Source organism: Mus caroli, unplaced genomic scaffold (genome assembly GCF_978045245.1).
Source record: "Mus caroli unplaced genomic scaffold, Mus_caroli_1 scaffold_5, whole genome shotgun sequence".
Lineage (NCBI taxonomy): Eukaryota > Metazoa > Chordata > Mammalia > Rodentia > Muridae > Mus > Mus caroli.
In genome coordinates this window covers 21,065,669-21,085,844 of record NW_028227260.1, presented here as the reverse complement: position 1 = coordinate 21,085,844, position 20,176 = coordinate 21,065,669, and the positions used below count along the sequence as shown (strand labels likewise).

The 20,176-nt window shown below is 40.6% G+C and overlaps 2 pseudogenes; one reads left to right on the top strand and one right to left on the bottom strand.

Moving 5' to 3' along the window:
• The first annotated feature begins 7,094 nt into the window (after positions 1 to 7,094).
• Positions 7,095 to 8,214, top strand: LOC110287391 (cyclin-dependent kinase 4-like; annotated as a pseudogene).
• Positions 8,215 to 13,818: 5,604 nt separating this feature from the next.
• Positions 13,819 to 13,974, bottom strand: LOC110287508 (large ribosomal subunit protein eL39 pseudogene; annotated as a pseudogene).
• Between the last annotated feature and the right edge of the window lie 6,202 nt (positions 13,975 to 20,176).

Below are 20,176 nucleotides of genomic sequence, written 5' to 3'. Positions count from 1 at the left end.
GAAAGACCCCCTCCCCCAAAAAGTTAACATCTAATGGGCCAGAGACATTGTTCATTGGTTAAGAGTACTTTCTGAGGAAGACCAACGTGTGGATACTTCATTCCTCCTTAGAATAGGGAACAAAATACCTGTGGAAGGAGTTACAAAGTTTGGAGCTAAGAAGAAAAGATGGACTATCCAGAGACTACCCACCCTGAGATCCATCACATAATCAGCCACCAAACCCAGACACTATTGCATATGCCAGCAAGATTTTGCTGAAGGGACCCTGATATAGCTGTCTCATATGAGGCTATGCCAGTACCTTGCAAATACAGAAGTGGATGCTCACAGTCATCTATTGGATGGAACACAGGGTCCCCAATGGAGAACTAGAGAAAATACCCGAGGAGCTGAAGGGGTCTGCAACCCTATAGGTAAAACAACAATATGAACTAACCAGTACCCCCAGAGCTCGTGTCTCTAGTTGCATATGTAGCAGAAGATGGCCTTGTCGGCCATCATTGGAAAGAGAGGCCCCTAGGTCTTTCAAAGATCATATGCCCCAATACAGGGAAACACCAGGGCCAAGAAGTGGGAGTGAGTGGGTAGGGGAGCAGGGCGGGGGGAGTGTATGAGGAACTTTCAGGATAGCATTTGAAATGTAAATAAAGAAAATATCTAGTAAAATTAAAAAAAAAAAAAAGAGTACTTTCTGCTTATCCAGAGGATCTGAGTTCAATTCCCAGTCACCAACATGATGACTTAGAACCATCTGTAACTCCAGCTCCAGGGGATCTGACATCCTCTTCTGGCTTCTGCAAATACCAGGCATACATGTGGTACACAGATATATACATGAGGCAAAACACGCTTACTTAGAAAAAATGTTTTTAAGCAAGAGTTAACATCTCATCCAGGGATACTGATGTACACTTTATAATTCAAGCATTCAGGAGACAGGGACAAGGGCCTCGTGAGTTTAAGGACAGCCTGTGCTATATAGGAAGTTCCAGGCCAGCTTGGGCAACAAAGCAAGACTGTAGCTCAAATCAATAGATGGGTAGGTTGGTAGGTAGGTAAGTAATTGTCTAATTCTATCATCTGAGTATAATTCTATTATCTGTTTTGCTCTTATCAATAGACTATAGCAGAAGTCCAATTCTGGGCCTCAGCATTCCTTACATATTTTAATCACTGTCTTGGACCCTGGAACTATCACATATTTTTTTCTAGAATATGAAAAGCCCAACTCATCCTCTAGTTACCCCACCAAAAGGCCACCCTTACACAAATATGCACAGTCACCATCAGCCAGCCCAGGTCAGTAGAGATACGTAAGAGCTCATGATCAATGGTAAATGGTTGTGCTTCAAAGCCACTGGGGGAGGTTTGTTACACAGCAATTGATAACTCACCTACCCAGCACTACAATGGAAATTATATTTTTCTGTATAATCTGTTCTTTAGTTGGAAGACCGTTCATAATATCTAGTCTTTTGTACTGTCTCCATGTCTTTTTCATCTCCTTACTTAGCACACAGACCCTTACATTTAGCATTTGTCAATACAAGGTTTCTTGTAGCAATCATATACATTCTCTTGGATCATTTAAAACTCATCCAATTTCCTTGACTTACCTTACCTTACCTTCATGTAGAGAACTCCAGATTCCCCTCTAACTGAACTCCATTGAGATCTAGATAGTGTTCAGATGTCTGGTGGACAAATCTACCTACTATTCTCCTAGGGAAAAAAAATACAACCAAATTTAGAATGGGAAGTCTTACTCTGACTCCTCCATCAGTTCCCATACCTTCTCTTGTAGCTTAATTCTTCTCTGTGACTAGTGTTATAAGCATCTTCATAGTCACTGAGGGTAAAAACCAGTTATTCTAGACTCCCCTCATCCTATATGTCCAACCATTCTACTTCTGTATGTCTCCTCTCTTCCTGCTGTTCTCTACCCAAGTGGCCTCCTCCTGTTCTCTGCTTCTTTCCTCTTTCATTTTTTTTCTTTTTTAAATGAAACAAAATCTTGAGTGATCCTCCCCTCTCAGCTGCCCATTAAGCTAAGAGTAAAGGTTTGTGTCCCCACCATGTCCCACTATAATTCTGTAGTCAGTGACTCAGGAATATTAACATCATCTCAGAATCTATTATAACTGCAGACTATTGGGCCATTCCTCAGATGTCCTCCATCAGAATCTGTGTTTTAGCAGCACACCTGCGTGATTAATAGGCATATTAGATAATCAGTACAGTAGTTGAATATTAATCTGCAAAGTTGTAAATCCTTACCAATTTACAGCATACACTCTATGATAGTGGCACTTAACTCTGTACATTAGAAAATCCCATAAGCCTTTACTGTACTATCGTTTCATGATTTATGACATTTATTAGTCATGTTTTTCAATACAGAAAATGTTTTATAACAAAAAGAAATTTAAATAGGCTTACGCCTTGCTCAGATACCCCCAGACTATACTTTCTTTAAAAACAAATGAGAAAAAGAAACTGCCCAAGGTAAAACAATTCAAACAGAATAGAAGTGTACAAAGAGAAGACTGAAAAACTTGTAGCACCATATGTATCCTGACCCCTCTCCATAAATAGGGCCATTCATTTTATTCATTTATTTTTAATCAAAATATAAGTATTTAATTTTTGCTCCAACCCTTCTCATGCCCCACTGCCCTGCTCCCTAGTGTTGCTCGTGTATATATATATGTTTCTAGGGTTTACCACTTGGTTTGGATAACAAGTTAGGGAAACCACTCCTGGAAAAAACTAATTCTGTCTTCTTTAGCACCTATTGGTTGTCCATAGCTCTTAATTTTGGGGTGGGGTCCCCCCAAATTTCCCTATCCACCTTGGCATATCAGCTCATGTTATAATTGATCAAATCTCATTAAGGTAGTAATGTTGGTGATGTACTAACCAGAACCCCGGAGCTCTTGTCTCTAGCTGCATATGTATCGAAAGATGGCCTAGTCAGCCATCACTGGAAAGAGAGGCCCATTGGACTTGCAAACTTTATATGCCCCAATATAGGTGAATGCCAGGGCCAAAAGAATGGGAATGGGTGGGTAGGGAAGTGGGGGGCGCTATGGGGGACTTTTGGGATAGCATTGGAAATGTAACTGAGGAAAATATGTAATAAAAATATTAAAAATTAAATAAAATAAAATAAAAAAAGAAAAGTAATATACTTAAAAAAAAAAAGGTAGTAATGTTGGTGAGATTTCATAGGAGTAGTTTCACAATCATATCTAAAAAACACATCTCACAGCAGACTTCCTGGTCTCTGGCACCGACAATCTTTCTGTCCCCTCTCTACAGTATTCTCTGAACCTTAAGTGTAAGGCTTTTGTTGTAGATGTACCAGTTGGGGCTGGGCCCCCATAGTCAGTGGTTTTCTGTATTTTCAACATTTGTGGCTTTCTGTAACAGCCTCTATCTGCTGTAAAGAGAAGCTTCTATGCAGGCATGGTAGCCTACAACTTTAACACCAATAGTTTTGAGGTAGAGGCAGGTGGGTCCCTGTGAGTTTGCGGCCAGCCTGAGCTACCTAATGAGATCCTATCTTAAACAAAACAAAAATAAGGAAGCCTCTTTGGTGAGTGGTAAAATATACTGGTTTAAAACAGCAACAGTAGGGGGCTGGAGAGATGGCTCAGAAGGTAAGAGCACTGACTGCTCTTCTAGAGGTCCCGAGTTCAGTTCCCAACAACCAAATGGTGGCTCACAACCATCTGTAATGGGATCTGATGCCCTCTTCTGGTGTGTCTGAAGACTGCTACAATGCACTCATATAAATAAAATAAATACATCTTTTTAAAAATTAATAAATAAATCTTAGGAAAAAAAAAGGTTCATACCAAGATCCATGGACTAACTAGCCAGGGATAGTTAACTGACTTCACAGTCCCAGGCATGCTTCCCTCTAGTTTAGTAATGTCCAAAGTGCTGAGCAAGTCCTGTATCCAAAGTGAATGTCTTCAGCACTTACCTTCAACTTCTGGAAGGCAACAGCAATAGCTTATATTGTTTGGGGAGTTTCTTGGACAAAGTTGACCAACAACTACAGAGGAAGTTTTTCATGCCTTAGGTACTGGGATTTTGATTAGTGTGTGGCTCTTAAGATAAGCATTATTATCCCAAGTGATGTAGCTTAATATATACATTTAGTTGAATATAAAACAGTATGATTCCCCTATTTCAAACAGCTTTGGGTTAAGCATCCTTCCTCCCTCCCTCCCTATTCTTCATTCTCCTCCCTCCCAAATCTCAATTAAAGCGCCTTGTTTTCCCCATATACACCTTCATAAACCTGCATCCTGCCATTCTCCTCTCTAGAGTGCCTTCTATCCACAGGTTTCCCTTTTACTTTCCTTACTCTAGATGATATTTTCTTTTTTTTTTTTAATTTGGGAGGGGGATGGTTTTTCAAGATATGATTTCTCTGTGTAGACAAAGCTAGTCTTGAACTCAAACTCAAAGATTCTCCTGCCTCTGCCTCCTTAGAACTAGTACCACAGGCATGTGGCCCCACAACCCAGTCATTTTTTGAGAATTTTTTAAATATAATTATGTCATTTCCCCTAACCTTTCCTCCAAACTTTCCCATGTACCTCTTCTTGCTCTTTCTAATTCATAACCTCTTTTATGTTAGATATTTTCTTTATTTACATTTCAAATGTTATCTCATTTCCTAGTTTCCCCTCCGAAAATCCCCGATCCTCTCCCCGCTCCCCCTGCTCACCAACCCACCCACTCCCTCTTCCTGGCCCTGGCATTCCCCTACACTGGGGCATAGAGCCTTCACAGGATCAAGGGCCTCTCCTCCCATTGATGATCAACTAGGCCAGCCTCTGGTACATATGCAGCTAGAGCCATGAGTCCCACCATGTGTTTTCTTTGGTTGGTGGTATAGTTCCAAGGAGCTCTGGGGGACTGGTTAGTTCATATTGATGTTCCTCTTATGGGGCTTCAGACCCCTTAAGCTCCCTGGGTTCTTGATCTAGTTCCTTCATTGGGGACCTTGTGCTTCATCTAATAGATTACTGTGAGCATCCACTTCTGTATTTGTCAGGCACTGGCAGAGCCTCCCAGGAGACAGCTATATCAGGCTCCTGTCAGCAGGCTCCTGTTGGCATCTTCCTAGTGTCTGGGTTTGGTGGTTGTTTATGGGATGGATCCCCAAGTGGGGCAGTCTCTGGATGGTCGTCATAACCTCTTTTTACATTAACTATTTTTATATACATATATATTCTTAAATATATAAATATACTCTGCTCAGTCTATATAATGGTGTGTGTGTGTGTGTGTGTGTGTGTGTGTACACTCAGGACTGACCATTTGGTATTGGATTGAAAAAATCATAACTATTGGTCCCCAAGGAAGATGATTTTTCCCATTGTCAGCATTCCTTAGTTACCTGTAGTTCTTTGTGTAAGATTTTGAGGCCTTATGGGCTTTCCTCTGTCCACTTTTGATTGTCTATTGTTGTCCTTGTTCAGCTCATATTTAAGACATCATGTTAGTGATATTTTATGAGTATAGCTTCTGACGTTATTAGGAGACACAATTTAAAAAACCCTCATTACTCCTCTGGCATAAGCATTCTTAATCATTGTTATACTCTAGAAAGTAAAAATAAACTTTAATTATCATGTTTTATTTTCAGTGCTGGGGATAGAACCAAGGTTTTGTACATATTAAGAAATGCTACACCACTGACCTATATCCACTACCCTTGACTTTTTGAGTCAGGAACTCACAATATATCTCCAGGTAGCCTGGGATTTGATATGTATCCCAAGTGGGCCTTCAACTCACTGTCCTGTGCCCTAGCCTTCTAAATGATAGGATTATAGTAATCTACTCCATGCCCATTTTATATATATATGTTTTTTGAGACAGGGTTTCTCTGTATAGCCCTGGCTGTCCTAGAACTCACTTTGTAGACCAGGCTGGCCTCGAACTCAGAAATCCGCCTGCCTCTGCCTCCCGAGTGCTGGGATAAAAGGCGTGCGCCACCATGCCCGGCTCTCATCATTATATTTTAATACTTAATATGTCTTAGATGCACTTCTGTAGCAAAATGTTTTAGCCTATTTTCTATTGTGATAAAAAATTATCTGAGACTTGATGATTTATAAATAATAAGAGGTTTAGTGGTTGAGATTTAGCTACATGATGGAACCCTGTAGTTTATTTTGGCTTACTATTCTGGAAGTCGAGTAGTAGTGTATGGCATGGCACCAGTAAGGGCTTTGCACTGGTTCAAGTCATGGCAGAAAGAAAATTGGCAAAACATGAGAAATTGCTGGTGTGGTGGCACATGCTTTTAATCCCAGCACAAATGGGCAGATCTCTGTGAGTTCAAGGCTAGCCTGGTCTACATAGTGAGTTCCCAGAGAAACCCTGTCTCAAAACAAACAAACAAACAAACAAACAAGGAATCAAACGAAACAAAAACAAAACATCACGAGGGATGTTCTCACTTTATAGCAATCTACTTTTTCAATAATTAATCAGGTTCTTCAAAAAAAGTTCACATAGGATATGAGGGTCATCTGCCCATGACATCTACCACCCCAATGATCACCAGGGTTGATTTAGCTGATCTAGCTGGCTAGGCAGGTGTCCCTTCTTTGATGGTTTGTTTAAGCTCGGCACAGGGAGTAGCACTATTAGAAGGTGTGGCCCTGTTAGAGTAGGTGTGTCACTGTGAGTGTGGGATATAAGCCCCTCCTTCTAGCTGCCTGAAAGCCAGTATTCTGCTAACAACCTTCAGATGCAGATGTAGAACTCTCAGCTCCTCCTGCACCATGCCTGCCTAGATGCTGCCATGCTCCCACCTTGATGATTGGACTGAACCTCTGAACCTGTAAGCCAGCCCCATTTAAATTTTCTCCTTATAAGAGTTGCCTTGGGACATGGCGAGGGTGGGGGTGAGGGGGCCTCTCTAGCCCGAGGCCTGTGTCTATGGTCTGGCCCAAGTCCAGCTGCCTGGGACCAATCCCCAGTATATGGCACCCCAAGAACTGGCTCCCGGGGCCACCTCCACCCCCTCTTAGCCAGGCATAAGATCCCCTGCTTTGAGAATGGCTACCAGTCGATATGAACCTGAGGCTGAAATTGGTGCCAGTGCCTATGAGAGACAGTGTGCAAAGTCTGAGATTCCTACAGTGGCCACTTTGTGGCCCTCAAGAGTGTGAGAGTTCCTAATGGAAGAGCAGCTGGCGGGGAGGGGGGGAGGGGGCTTCCCGTCAGCACAGTTCGTGAGGTGGACTTGTGAAGGAGGCTGGAGACCTTGGACATCCCAATGTTGTACACTGGTGAATGTCTGTGCTACTTTCCGAACTGATCAGGACATCTAGGTCACCCTAGTGTTTGAGCATATAGATCAGGACCTAACCCTGGACAAAGCACCTCCGCCAGGCTTGCCAGTTGAGACCATTAAGGATCTGATGCGTCCATTTCTCTTTTATTTATTTATTTATTTATTTATTATTTTATTATTATTATTTTGGGTTTTCGAGACAGGGTTTCTCTGTATAGCCCTGGCTGTCCTGGAACGCACTTTGTAGACCAGGCTGGCCTCAAACTCAGAAATCCACCTGCCTCTGCCTCCCGAGTGCTGGGATTAAAGGCATGCGTCACCACACCCGGCTGATGCATCCATTTCTAAGCGGCCTAGATTTTCTTCATGCAGCCTGCATTGTTCACCAGGACCTGAAGCCAGAGAACATTCTAGTGACAAGTAATGGGACGGTCAAGCTGGCTGACTTTGGCCCAGCCAGAATCTACAGCTACCAGATGGCCTCATGCCTGTGGCTGTTAGGCTCTGGTACCCGGCTCCTGAATTCTTCTACTGTCTGCATATGCAACACCTGTGGACATGTGGCGCGTTAGCTGTATCTTCACAGAGATGCTTCGCTGGATGCCTCTCTTCTGTGGAAACTCTGAAGCTGACCAGTTGGGGAAATTCTTTGATCTCATTGGTTTCCTCCAGAAGACAACTGGCCTCCAGAGGTGTCTCAACCTCACAGAGCCTTTGCCCCCAGAGGGCCTCGGTCAGTGCAGTCAGTGGTGCCAGAGATGGAGGAATCAGGAGCGCAGCTTCTGCTGGAAATGCTGACCTTTGACCCACATGAACAAATCTCTGCCTTCTGAACTCTGCAGCGCTCCTACCTGCACAAGGAGGAAAGTGACATGGAGTGAGAAGAGGCTTTCTCAGTCTCTGTGGAGAGAGCCCTGCTGAAGCGGCAGCCTCTGCCTTCCCCTGAGGCTGCAGAGAGTCCTCCAGTTTTTGCAAAGAATATTTTAAGCCTCAAATGACAATTCCCCACCTCTCCTTATGAGATTTAACTCCCCCTTTACCTTCCCATTCCTCTACACAAAAGACAGGCATATCTGTCTTCTTCCCTCCCTGATTTATATTGGGATCTTTTTTTTTATACAGGAAAACAAAACAAGACAAAGAAAAAAAAAAGAGTTGCCTTGGTCATGGTGTCTGTTCACAGCAGTAAAACCCTAACTAAGGCATGCCCCCACTACCCAAGTATCTCTTACAAGGTCCTGTCTCAACACTGCCCCAGTGAGAAATGAAAGTTCCCAAGCACAAAGTTTTCAGGGTCGCACACAAACCACACACAACAGAGCAAATGTAAACTGTTTCTTCATTTTTGGCACTATAAATAAAGTGTTAGGAAGAAAAAAGTGAGGAATGGTTGCTGAAGAAGAACTACCAAAACTGATACTATCCACTGAGGGTACAAAGCCTGCCGTTTTAATACTATACTTAAATATTTAAACCTATAATCTCAAAGAATTTTCTCACAATGTCCACCAGCAGTGCGTGAAAGTGTATTTCCCTATACTATCACTAGCCATACACATGATAAGATTTTAAAATGTTTCCCAATCTGATATGTAAACATTTTATGCTTTGGATTTATATTCCTTTAACCATGAATAGGTTTGAATATCAAGTCTCTGGTGATATGTGTTTATTTTTCTCTAAAGTAATTCTTTCATTTCCTATTGGGTTTTGAACTTTTCTTCTCTAATACTTCGTTTTATTTTATGTGTATGAGTGTTTTGTCTGCATATATATCTGTGCACCACTCTAATGACTGGTACCCACAGAGGCCAGAAGAGGGCATCAGAGCCTCTGAAACTGGAGTTAACTGTGAGCTGTCATGTGGGTACTTGGAATTGAATGTAGATCCTCTAGAAGAGTAGCCAGTGTTTTAACCTGTGAGCCATCTCTCTAGCCCCAAGCACTTTACATTTTTCCATACCAATTTATAAATTGAAACCCCTTATCATATATGTAGTCAATGTGTGCTCCCAGTTTTGTTGCTCCTTTTGAATTTGCTTTATGATATTTTTGCCTCATAGAGCATTTAATTTTTGTGAAGTCAAATTCATCAATATTTTTCTTTATGGAATCTGAGTGTGGGGTTCTGATAAAAAATATAAAAGGGCCTTTCCAATTCCTAGAGTACAAAGAAGTATCTTTTTTTCCAAGAATTATTGTATTTTGGATTTTTCCCTGTTTGCAATTCTGATCCATCCTACTTTGGAGTAAGGAGTGAGCTAAAGATACTTTCTTCTTAATGGCTAAGATCAAAAACTCAGGGGACAGCAGATGCTGGTGAGGATGTGGAGAAAGAGGAACACTCCTCCATTGTTGGTGGGATTGCAAGCTTGTACAACCACTCTGGAAGTCAGTCTGGTGGTTCCTCAGAAAATTGGACATAATACTACCAGAGGATCCAGCAATACCTCTCCTGGGCATATATCCAGAAGATGTTCCAACTGGTAAGAAGGACAAATGCTCTACTATGTTCATAGCAGCCTTATTTATAATAGCCAGAAGCTGGAAAGAACCCAGATGCCCCTCAACAGAGGAATGGATACAGAAAATGTGGTACATTTACACAATGGAGTACTACTCAGCTATTAAAAACAATGAATTTATGAAATTCTTAGACAAATGGATGGATCTGGAGGATATCATCCTGAGTGAGGTAACCCAATCACAAAAGAACACACACGATATGCACTCACTGATAAGTGGATATTAGCCCAGAAACTTAGAATACCCAAGATACAATTTGCAAAACACATGAAACTCAAGAAGAAGGAAGACCAAAGTGTGAATACTTTGTTCCTTCTTAGAAGGGGGAACAAAATACCCATGTAAGGAGTTACAGAGACAAAGTTTGGAGCTGAGACAGAAGGAAGGGCCATCTAGAGACTGCCATACCCAGGGATCCATCCCATAAACAACCACCAAACCCAGACAGTATTGCAGATGCCTACACGATTTTGCTGACAGGACCCTGATATAGTGATCTCTTGTGAGGCTATACCAGTGCCTGGCAAATACAGAAGTGGATGCTCACAGCCATCCATGGGACTGATCACAGGGTCCCCAATAAAGGATCTAGAAAAAGTACCCAAGGAGCTGAAGGGGTTTGCAGCCCCATAAGAGGAACAACAATATGAACTAACCAGTACATCCAGAGCTCTTGTGTCTTGCTGCATATGTAGCAGAGAATGGCCTAGTTGGCCATCGAAGATTCTATGCCCCAGTGTAGGGGAATTCCAGGGCAAGGAAGAGGGAGTGGGTGGGTTGGGAAGCAAGGCGTGGGGAGAGTACAAGGGACTGTGGGAGAGGAAACTAGGAAAGGGAATAGCATTTGAAATGTAAATAAAGAAAATATCTAATAAAAATTAAAGAAAAATACTTTCTTCTTCTACCAAACAGTTATCTAAGTGCTGTTGGTAGTATAGACCCCCCTTCTCCTTACCCATTTTGATTGTTATCTTTATGATAAATTAAATTGCCTATGTAGTTTGGTTTTCTTATGGAACATATTTATTCCATTGATCTAATTATTGTCTTATACTAAATTGTTTTAATAATTTTAATTGTAGTATATTTAAGATTTATTTATTTATTTTATGTATATTAGTACACTGTAGCTGTCTTCAGATACATCAGAAACAGGCTTTGAATCCTGTTACATCTGGTTGTGAGTCACCATGTAGTTACTGGGAATTGAACTTAGGACCTCTGGAAGAGCAATCAGTGCTCTTAACTACTGAGCCATCTCTCCAGCTCCTAACTGTAGTATTTTTAATATATGACAGAACTAGTTTTCTTTCTTAATTTTTTCATGTGTGTGTGTGTGTGTGTGTGTGTGTGTGTGTGTGTGTGTGTGTAGAACAGCTTACCAGAGTAACTCAGGTCATTAGATTTGGTAACAAGGGCCTTTACTCACTGAACCATCTTACCTGCCACTGAGTGAGTTTTCAAACACTCATTTTTCAGAAATATTCTAGTATACTCCCATGTATACTTTTCCATGTGAGTATTAGTGTGATTTATCAAGTCAGTATATTTTAATAATTTTTGTAGCTAAGGATAGACCCCAGGCCTTGTGTGTGCTAGGCAAACATTCTACCACTGAGACATACTTCCAGACCCAGTGAAGCTTCTCAAAATTAAAAATCTGGAACTCTCTTCTAGACCTGATTTAAATACAAATTTTAAATTATGATTCTCTCGTGCTTGCAATATTAACATTCAGGAGAGTCAAAAAATCAATATGAGTTAAAGATCAGCCTGGGTTTCTATCCTGGGGTTCCACGAAATTGTCTAGTTAGTTCGGGGCATTCTGAGATACAGTGTAAAACCCTATCTCAAAAAAACATAATGCTCTGCACTGTTTTAAATAACATTCCCCCAAATTTTATGAGACTTGTGTCATTATTGGAAAAGTGTCTTTGCAGATATTACCACATCAAAATAAGGTCATAGTATGTCAGGATAGATCCAATCCAATGACTGGACAAGAATAAATTAAGCTAGGCACTGTTGCAAATGCCTGAATTCCCATGACTCATGAGGGTGAGGCAAGCTTAGACTATGTCTCAAAATTCAAACGATGGCAAAAGAAAACAGACAGCAATTCAGACACACCAACAGAGTACACTGCAGGAGCAGTCATAAGTCTACAAAGGCAAGAAATGTCTAGGCTGAGGGTAGGGATCACTTAACAGGGCTTTCTTAGCATTCATGAAGCCCTGAGTTTCATCCCTAGCACACATATACTGGGTGTGGTGGTGCACGCCCATACTTCCAACACTCAGGAAGTGGAATTAGGAGAATTAGAAGTTGAAGGTCATCCTTGCCTACACAGAAAGTTTGAGACCAGACTGAGCTACATGAGACTCTGCCTTAACAAAAAAGGCAAGAATTGCAATCACCAAAATAAGAGACAAGAAAGCAGCCCTGTCAACAATTTGATTCTAGGCTTCTTGGCTGAAAAATTGTGAGACAATAAATTTCAGTTGTATTAAACCACCTAGTTTATAATAATTTATTTTTTACCTTTTTATGTGTACTAGCGTTTTGCCTGGACGTATGTCTGTGTGAAGGTGTCGATTCCCTAGAAATGGAGTTGTTGACAGATGTGAGTCTCCATGTGGTTGCTGGGAATTGAACCCGAGTCCTCTAGAAGAATGATCAGTGTTCTTAACTGCTGATCTATCTCTCTGGCTCCTAGTTAATACTATTTTGTTAAAGTACTCAGAGGAAGTTAATGCATACTCTACATACTCTGTCTGATTTGTTGTTTAATCTCCGTGTGGTGCAATGTGTGCTTTTAGCATGCTTGAGATCCCGAGTTTCTTCCCTAGCATCATCACCACCAAACAATACACTGGGACACTGAAATGATGGCTCAGCAGTAGAGAGAGAGGGGGGAGGGAGGGAGGGAGGGAGGGAGGGAAGGAGGGAGAGAGAGAGAGAGAGAGAGAGAGAGAGAGAGAGAGAGAGAGAGCTCTTCCAGAGGACAGAGTTTGATTCCCAACAAACATGTCAGGTAGTTCACCATCACTGTAACTCCAACTCCAGAGGGCTCCAAGCCCTCTGACCTCTGTTGGCACTTGCAGTCATTGGGCACATACACATAGTTAAAAGTAAATTTTAAAATTTCTAAATGTGACTTTGGTATATAAATAGTAATTTTAACACTCTGTCATGACCATAAGTAACCTGGGGAAGAAATGTGGTGTTTTTTTTTTTTTTTTTAATTGCAAGCTGGGCAGTGGTGGCGCACGCCTTTAATCCCAGCACTTGGGAGGCAGAGGCAAGTGGATTTCTGAGTTCGAGGCCAGCCTGGTCTACAGAGTGAGTTTCAGGATAGCCAGGGCTACACAGAGACACCCTGTCTCAAAAACACAAAAGAAAAAAATGTGTTTTTTTTTTCATCTTATAGTTTGTAGTCCATCAAGTATGGAAGTCAGGGCAGGAACCGTGCAGCAGGAGCTGATGAAGAGGCCATGGAGGAGTGCTGCTTACTCACTTGCTCTCCATGACCTGCTCAGCTAGCTTTCTTAGAGCCACTGAGGACCACTACTCCTGGGATGGCACCACCTGTAGTGGACTGGGCCCTCCCACATCAGTCATCAATGAAGAAAATGCACCCCAGTCTTGCCCACAAGCCAATCTAGTGGGTGCCTTTTCTAAATTGAGGTATCCTCTTCCAAAATGACTCTGGCTTGTGCCAAGTTGACATAAAACTAGCAGCATATCATTTTCTACTCAATCTTTTCTTCCTTTCTTTTTCCTTTTCTTTTTTTTCTTTTTTCTTTTTCTTTTTTGAAAGGTTCTATATTTTATTACTGGACAAACATCATAATTTAAGACACGAGCAAGTCTCCAGGTTAAAAATGTTGAAATCCATCTGGTAGGACTGATTGGTGATAATTCAGTATAAATCCTCAGTCTTGCCACTGTGTGAATCCTTACAGACCCAGCTTCGTTCTCCTCCAGTGTCTTCTCTTAGAGTTGTGCCTGATTTTATTACCAGTTTTCATCCGGATCCACTGAGGAATAGGGTGATTTTGCGTTTGTTTCTTGGCCAGGAATCGCTTGATTCTGAAAGTCTTGTGAGAAGACATGCAAGAAGCTGGATCAGGCATAGTGTGCACTATGGCAGAGGAAAGGACAAGAGCTCTTTCTTTCCTTCTTTGTTTCTTTCTTTCTTTGCTTCTTTCTTTCTTTGCTTCTTTCTTTCTTTCTTTCTTTCTTTCTTTCTTTCTTTCTTTCTTTCTTCCTTTCTTCCTTCCTTCCTTCCTTCCTTCCTTTCTTTCTTCCTTCCTTCCTTCCTTCCTTTCTTTCTCTCCTTCCTTCCTTCCTTCCTTCCTTCCTTTCTTTCTTTCTTTCTTTCTTTCTTTCTTTCTTTCTTTCTTTCTTTCTTTCTTTCTTTCTTTCTTTCTTTCTTTCTTTCTTTCTTTCTTTCTTTCCTTTCTTTCTTTTTGAGATTTATTTAATGTATGAGCGCTCTATCTGCATGTACACCTGCATGCCAGAAGAGGGCAGCAGATCCTGTTACAGATGGTTGTGAGTCACTGTGTGGTTACTGGAAATTGAACTCAAGACCTCTGGAAGAGCAGCCAGTGCTCCTAACTGCTGAGCCATCTCTCCAGCCCCCTTCAATCTTTTCTTAAATACTATAGAAAAAGCATATTAACTGAAACAGTTCTTTGGTGAAGGAAATCCTGATGCTAAAACAACTAGCTATTCTTTCAGACAAAAATAGTTATATCCCTGTATCACATTTGTATTAGACTTTCATTGCTATGGCAAAATATTCAATATAAAAAACCTAAAAGAAAGATTTGTCTTGACTCACGATTTAGAGGTTTCACCGCATGGTCAGCTGGCCCCACTATTTTAGGTCTTTGGTGGGGTTGAACATCATGTTGGAGAGCTTGTGGTGAAACAAAGCTGCTTGCATCTTAATAGCCAGGAAGCAAGAGAGCAAGGAAGCAGGAATGTGATAAACCCTTGAGGTACACATTCACTGACTTACTTCCTATCTCCTGGCTCCTTCCCATCTCCTACTATACAAGACCATCCAACAAAGTCTTGAGTTCTACATAATAAATCAGTGGAGTGATCCACGGATTTTATTAATATCCTCATAAACCGGAAGTTCACCACTTGGCAAATAAGCCTTCGGGGAACATTTCACACTCAAACCATAACAATACTAAATTTCCTAAAGTAAACTCAGAAAGATTATATTTGATGAAAATAAATCTGAGTAATGAAATATAGTACATGATAGAGCAGTGTGAGCAATTGTGGTGACCAGGACATGACTCTGAAAAAGCAATATTTGAGTTAAGCTGTGAAGCTGGCAGCCAGAAGAAAACCTAGGGGAAGAGAGTACCAGAAAGGAGAGGAAATAAAATGAGTTTAAGAGTAAAACTAAATATTTAATTAGAATGCACTATAACAAAATTCGAAAAAGGATAATATAGTTGTTACTTGAAAGAAGGAGTATCTTAAAAACAACAAATGGTCTCCACCCATTGTCTCTGAGGCCAGTGTGCTGAGCAACAGAGCCTTTTGGGCTCTCCTGTCATCCCAGAGGCTAGCATGTCTGCACCACAGAGGCTTTGACCCCTACCCATTGCCCCAGAGGTCAGTACTCCTTTAACACAGAGAGTTTGGTCCCTTCCTGTTGCCCCAGAGGTCAGTACATCCCAGGCTATTTCCCCAGATGTCAGTAGGCCAAGAGGCTTTAACTCCACCCACCATTCTGCTGTCACCTAACCAAGGCTGGAGCACCTCAGCCACCCTAATTATAAATTAACATAAGTAATCTCTCCAGTTTCCACAACTTAATTTCACACATACCAGAATGCACTCCTGCTGTGTGGACGCACATCTCCCTCCTGCCTCCAGCATGCACTCTGGCTTATGAGAACCAAGACAGTGTGCTCCCAGTCCCAGCATATACTCTGATTTGCTGTGAGACCTAGTTCATGAGAATGCACAGCTCTCAATTGCTGTCCTTGGCCTACACTTCAGCCCTGTGTGCATAGAGGTTTATGTGGTCAGAATATTTATGACTTTCAGTTATCAGTGGACCCCTGTCACTTTACAAGCACCCTGGCTCATGAGATCAGAGGATGAGCAACGCCTCAACTCCATCTCCTGAACACTTCCTCACTGCACTGTATATAGTCACAGGTTACACCACCCCTAGCCATGTGGGGATAATCTTAGCTATCCGATCCAGATGTCAGCAATGAGTAACTCCACAACTGAAGTTCAAGTGTCAGCAAGCTGAGCCAACAAGAACCAAACTGGGGAAACACCAAACACCAATCAAAATGCCCGATCAACACATGAGGAACAGAAGGAGTTAACCAACAAATGTATTCTGGATGTGCATGTCCCAGTGCAAAACCACAAGTTCCATGAAAAAACAAGATAAATTGTCTCCTTCAAAATTACCAATACCAGCTGGGCAGTGGTGGCACAGGCCTTTAATCCCAGCACTCAGGAAGGAGAGGCAGGTGAATCTCTAAGTTCAAGGCCAACCTGGTCTACAGAGTAAGTTCCAGGAGAGCCAGGGCTACACAGAGAAACCCTGTCTTGAACTTCCCCCAACCAGTGCTCATGCCAAAAAATAAATAAATAAAAACCTAAACAGAACAAACACCAAAACAACAACAACAAAAAAGTACCATAGTAATGGCCACACCAATGAGAGGGACTTAGAGAAATTTTCAGAAGAATAATTCAGAATAAATGATTACAAATATGTTCAGAGAACTCAAAGAAGTCTGGCATAAACTCATGAATGAATTCAAAGAGCATACCAATAATCTTTTGAATGAATTCCAGGAGAACACAAATAGCTGCATGAAATTTGAAAGTCAATTCAGGATACAAAAATAGTATTCAATAATGAGGAATACTGAATAAAACCCAGACTGAAACAAATCTATAGATGGGAAAAGGTATCAAATCAAAAATTTAAAAACCCAGGAGAAAACCTTACTGGAACATGTGGAGGACAGATTATTAGGGCTTGAAGACAAGGTAAAGGAGCTGAATCATTCAGACAAAGTCAGTGATAATTTTAAGAAAATACAGGGTGCTTTTAGCAGTTGGTGGGTGCTGGGAAAGAAGAGTCAGTTTTCTTCCAGTCTCCAGTAAATGGTGCTTTACAACCATGCACACATAGGAAGCACTAATTGGAATCAGTGGGTTATTACAATCACACACACACACACACATATATATATAATACTTAATTTTATAAAGCAAACATTACTAGATACTAAATCACTGGTTAATCTAAACAGATTGTAGGTGACTTCAATATGCTACCCTCACCATCCAGACATAAAAATAGAGAAACATATGAGTTAAGTGACATCATAAATCAAGGCACATAACAGACATCTACAGAACATTCCATCCAAACACTTTTTTTTTGTTTGTTTGTTTTTTTGTTTTTCAAGACAGGGTTTCTCTGTGTAGCCCTAGCTGTCCTAGAACTCACTTTGTAGACCAGGCTGGCCTCGAACTCAGAAATCCGCCTGCCTCTGCCTCCCAAGTGCTGGGATTAAAGGCGTGCACCACCACTGCCCGGCCATCCAAACACTTGAGAATACACATTCATCTGAGAATCCATAGATTATATAGGCTAAAATAGATCAAATAGGAAGTAAAGCAAGTTTCAAAAATATAGGAAAATAGAAATAATTGCTTGCATTATGTCTAACCTCACTGGAATAAAGAGAGAAGCTAACAGGAAGTGAAACAACATGAATACCCAAACCCATGAAGATTAAGCAACTCACTTGGATAATGTGTGGGAGCAATTCCTTCTCTGGCAAGATAACTAAGCAGATACAACCACTTCCTCAGGAAGCCAGAAAATATGAGTTTGATCTTCTGAGCTCATACTGGAAGGAGAGAACCAACTTCTGAGAGTTATCTTCTGACTTCCACATGTTCACCACGGCACACTCCCCCCACCCCCACACAGAGAGGGTCATAATAATAACAGTGATAGAGTCATGATACGATGAAAACACTGGGTAGAACCACTGAACAAATCAAGAAGGAAACAAATTCCTAGAAGTGAACACCTAAATCAATTGGATTCCATTGAAGGCAGACACATGAGGGAATTTTATAGCTCTAAATGCATATGCTACAGGATACCTTACTTAATGATACATCGTTAAAAAGTGAAGTAACAAAACAAACCAATACCTAAACTAGTAGATCAAAATAATTGAGATTATGGCAGAATCCAGTGAAATATAAACAAACAATTACAAAAATAAATAACAAGAATTGATGAAATGGACAAAATGGCTCTTTGGAAAGATAAACAAAATTGACAAAGTCTTAATCAAATTCATCAGCAAAAACAGAAAAACAACCAAATCAATAAAATTCTAGATGAAAAGAGAAAGAATACAGCAGATATCAATGAAATTTAGAAAGTATCATCATACCTACAAAACTTACATTTATTCAAATTGGAAAATCTAAAAGTAGATGAATTCATAAATACGTATTATATAGTGATGTTAAACCAAGATGAGATCATTCAAACTGATCTGTAACAAGCAACAAGATTGGTGCAGTAGTAAATCTGCCCCACCCCAAAATTCAGATAGATTCAAAGCAGAATTCTAGCCAAGCCATTAAAGAATGAAAAGCAATACTTGTCAAATTATTCCATAAAACAGAAGGAAGCCTTCCCAACTCTTTTTCATGAAGCCAATAAATGTAGGCAAAGATACAACAACAGCATATAATAACTATAGACCAACTTTCCCCGAAGAAGATAGGTGTAAACATTTCTCGACAATAAAATACTTGCAATTAGACTTGAAGAATAGATCAAAAAGATCATTAACTGTGATCAAGTTGTCTTCATTCCAAAGGTTCAGGGATTATTCACATATATAAATCAATGTAATTTATCACATAAATGGACTCCTGGACAGAAGTCACATGATTATCTCAATAAGTACAGAAAAGGCCTTTGATGAAATATATATAAAGCTCTGAAGATACTAAGGATTGAGGGAAAATGGGGGTCAGGGGAAGCCCTGAATATTTGAAGGCCTCAGTGTATTGTTAACTTGGGCACAGCCAAGTCAAGAGCTAGAGCCTCAGACCCATGGGAAAATTGAAGCACCTTTCTCCCTGGGTCAGGCTCAGAATGATGGCAAAGCTGCCTTCTGGTCCATATGTGAATGTTGATAGTGTGTGCAGAAAATGTCCACTATATTTTTCTACACCTGGATATTTACCACCTGAAGATTGATCCCCTACAGAGATCCCTCTTAGAGAGATAAGCTAAACCTGTCTTCTCTTTCAGCCTTATATAAATAACCCCACCTCCTTGTTCAGCTATATGCAATAACTCTGCCTGTCTGTTTAACTGTATATAATAAACACACTGAGATTCTGGGGTGCTTCAGCTTCTCTATCAGAGAGCCCAGCTTTACTGTATGCTTATGTGTTTGTCTTTTTATTACTTCACTGTCCCTGTCCCTGGAGCTGTGCAAACATATTTCACCATAATAAAGGGTAGGTATGACAAAACTGTAGCCCAAATTATGCTAAACTCAAAGCATCAGTACTAAAGAATAAGGGTGATCACTCCTATTTAATATAGTGATTGAAGTCTTAGTTACAGCAGTAAGACAAGAGAAAGAAATAAAATGATAACAAATAAACAAGGAAGTTGAAATATTCCTACTTGCAGATAATATGATTCTATACATAAGAGACATTAAAGCCTGTACCAGAAAACTCCAGGAGCTGATAAACAGTTTTAGTAAAGTGGCAGGACACAAAATTAGCATTAAAATCAGTATCTTTCCTATATATCAATTACAAGGATACTAAGAAAGAAATCAGAGAAACAACCCCACTCACAGTAGAATCAAAAATATCTTTGAATAAATCTAAATAGGAAGTGAAAGACCTCTACAATGAAAACTTTAAAACACTTAAGAAGAAATTGAGGAAGACATTAGAAGACCTCCGTGCTGACTAGGTTTTTTTTTTTTCCAACTTGACACAAGCCTTGACCATCTGGGATGAGAGACTCTCAATTGAGAAAATGCCCTCTCTCATCAGATGGGCCTGTAGGCAAGTCTGTGTGAAGTGGAAACTTAAGGGTTCTTTGGAAAGTTGTTTGGATGGTGTTTTGCTGGGATAAACACATGAAGGAATGTTTGGCTAAAGTAGACACATGTGAAAGGCTAAGGCAGACTTGTGAAGGAACATTTAGCTGAAGCAGACATAAGTGAAAGGATGTTGTGC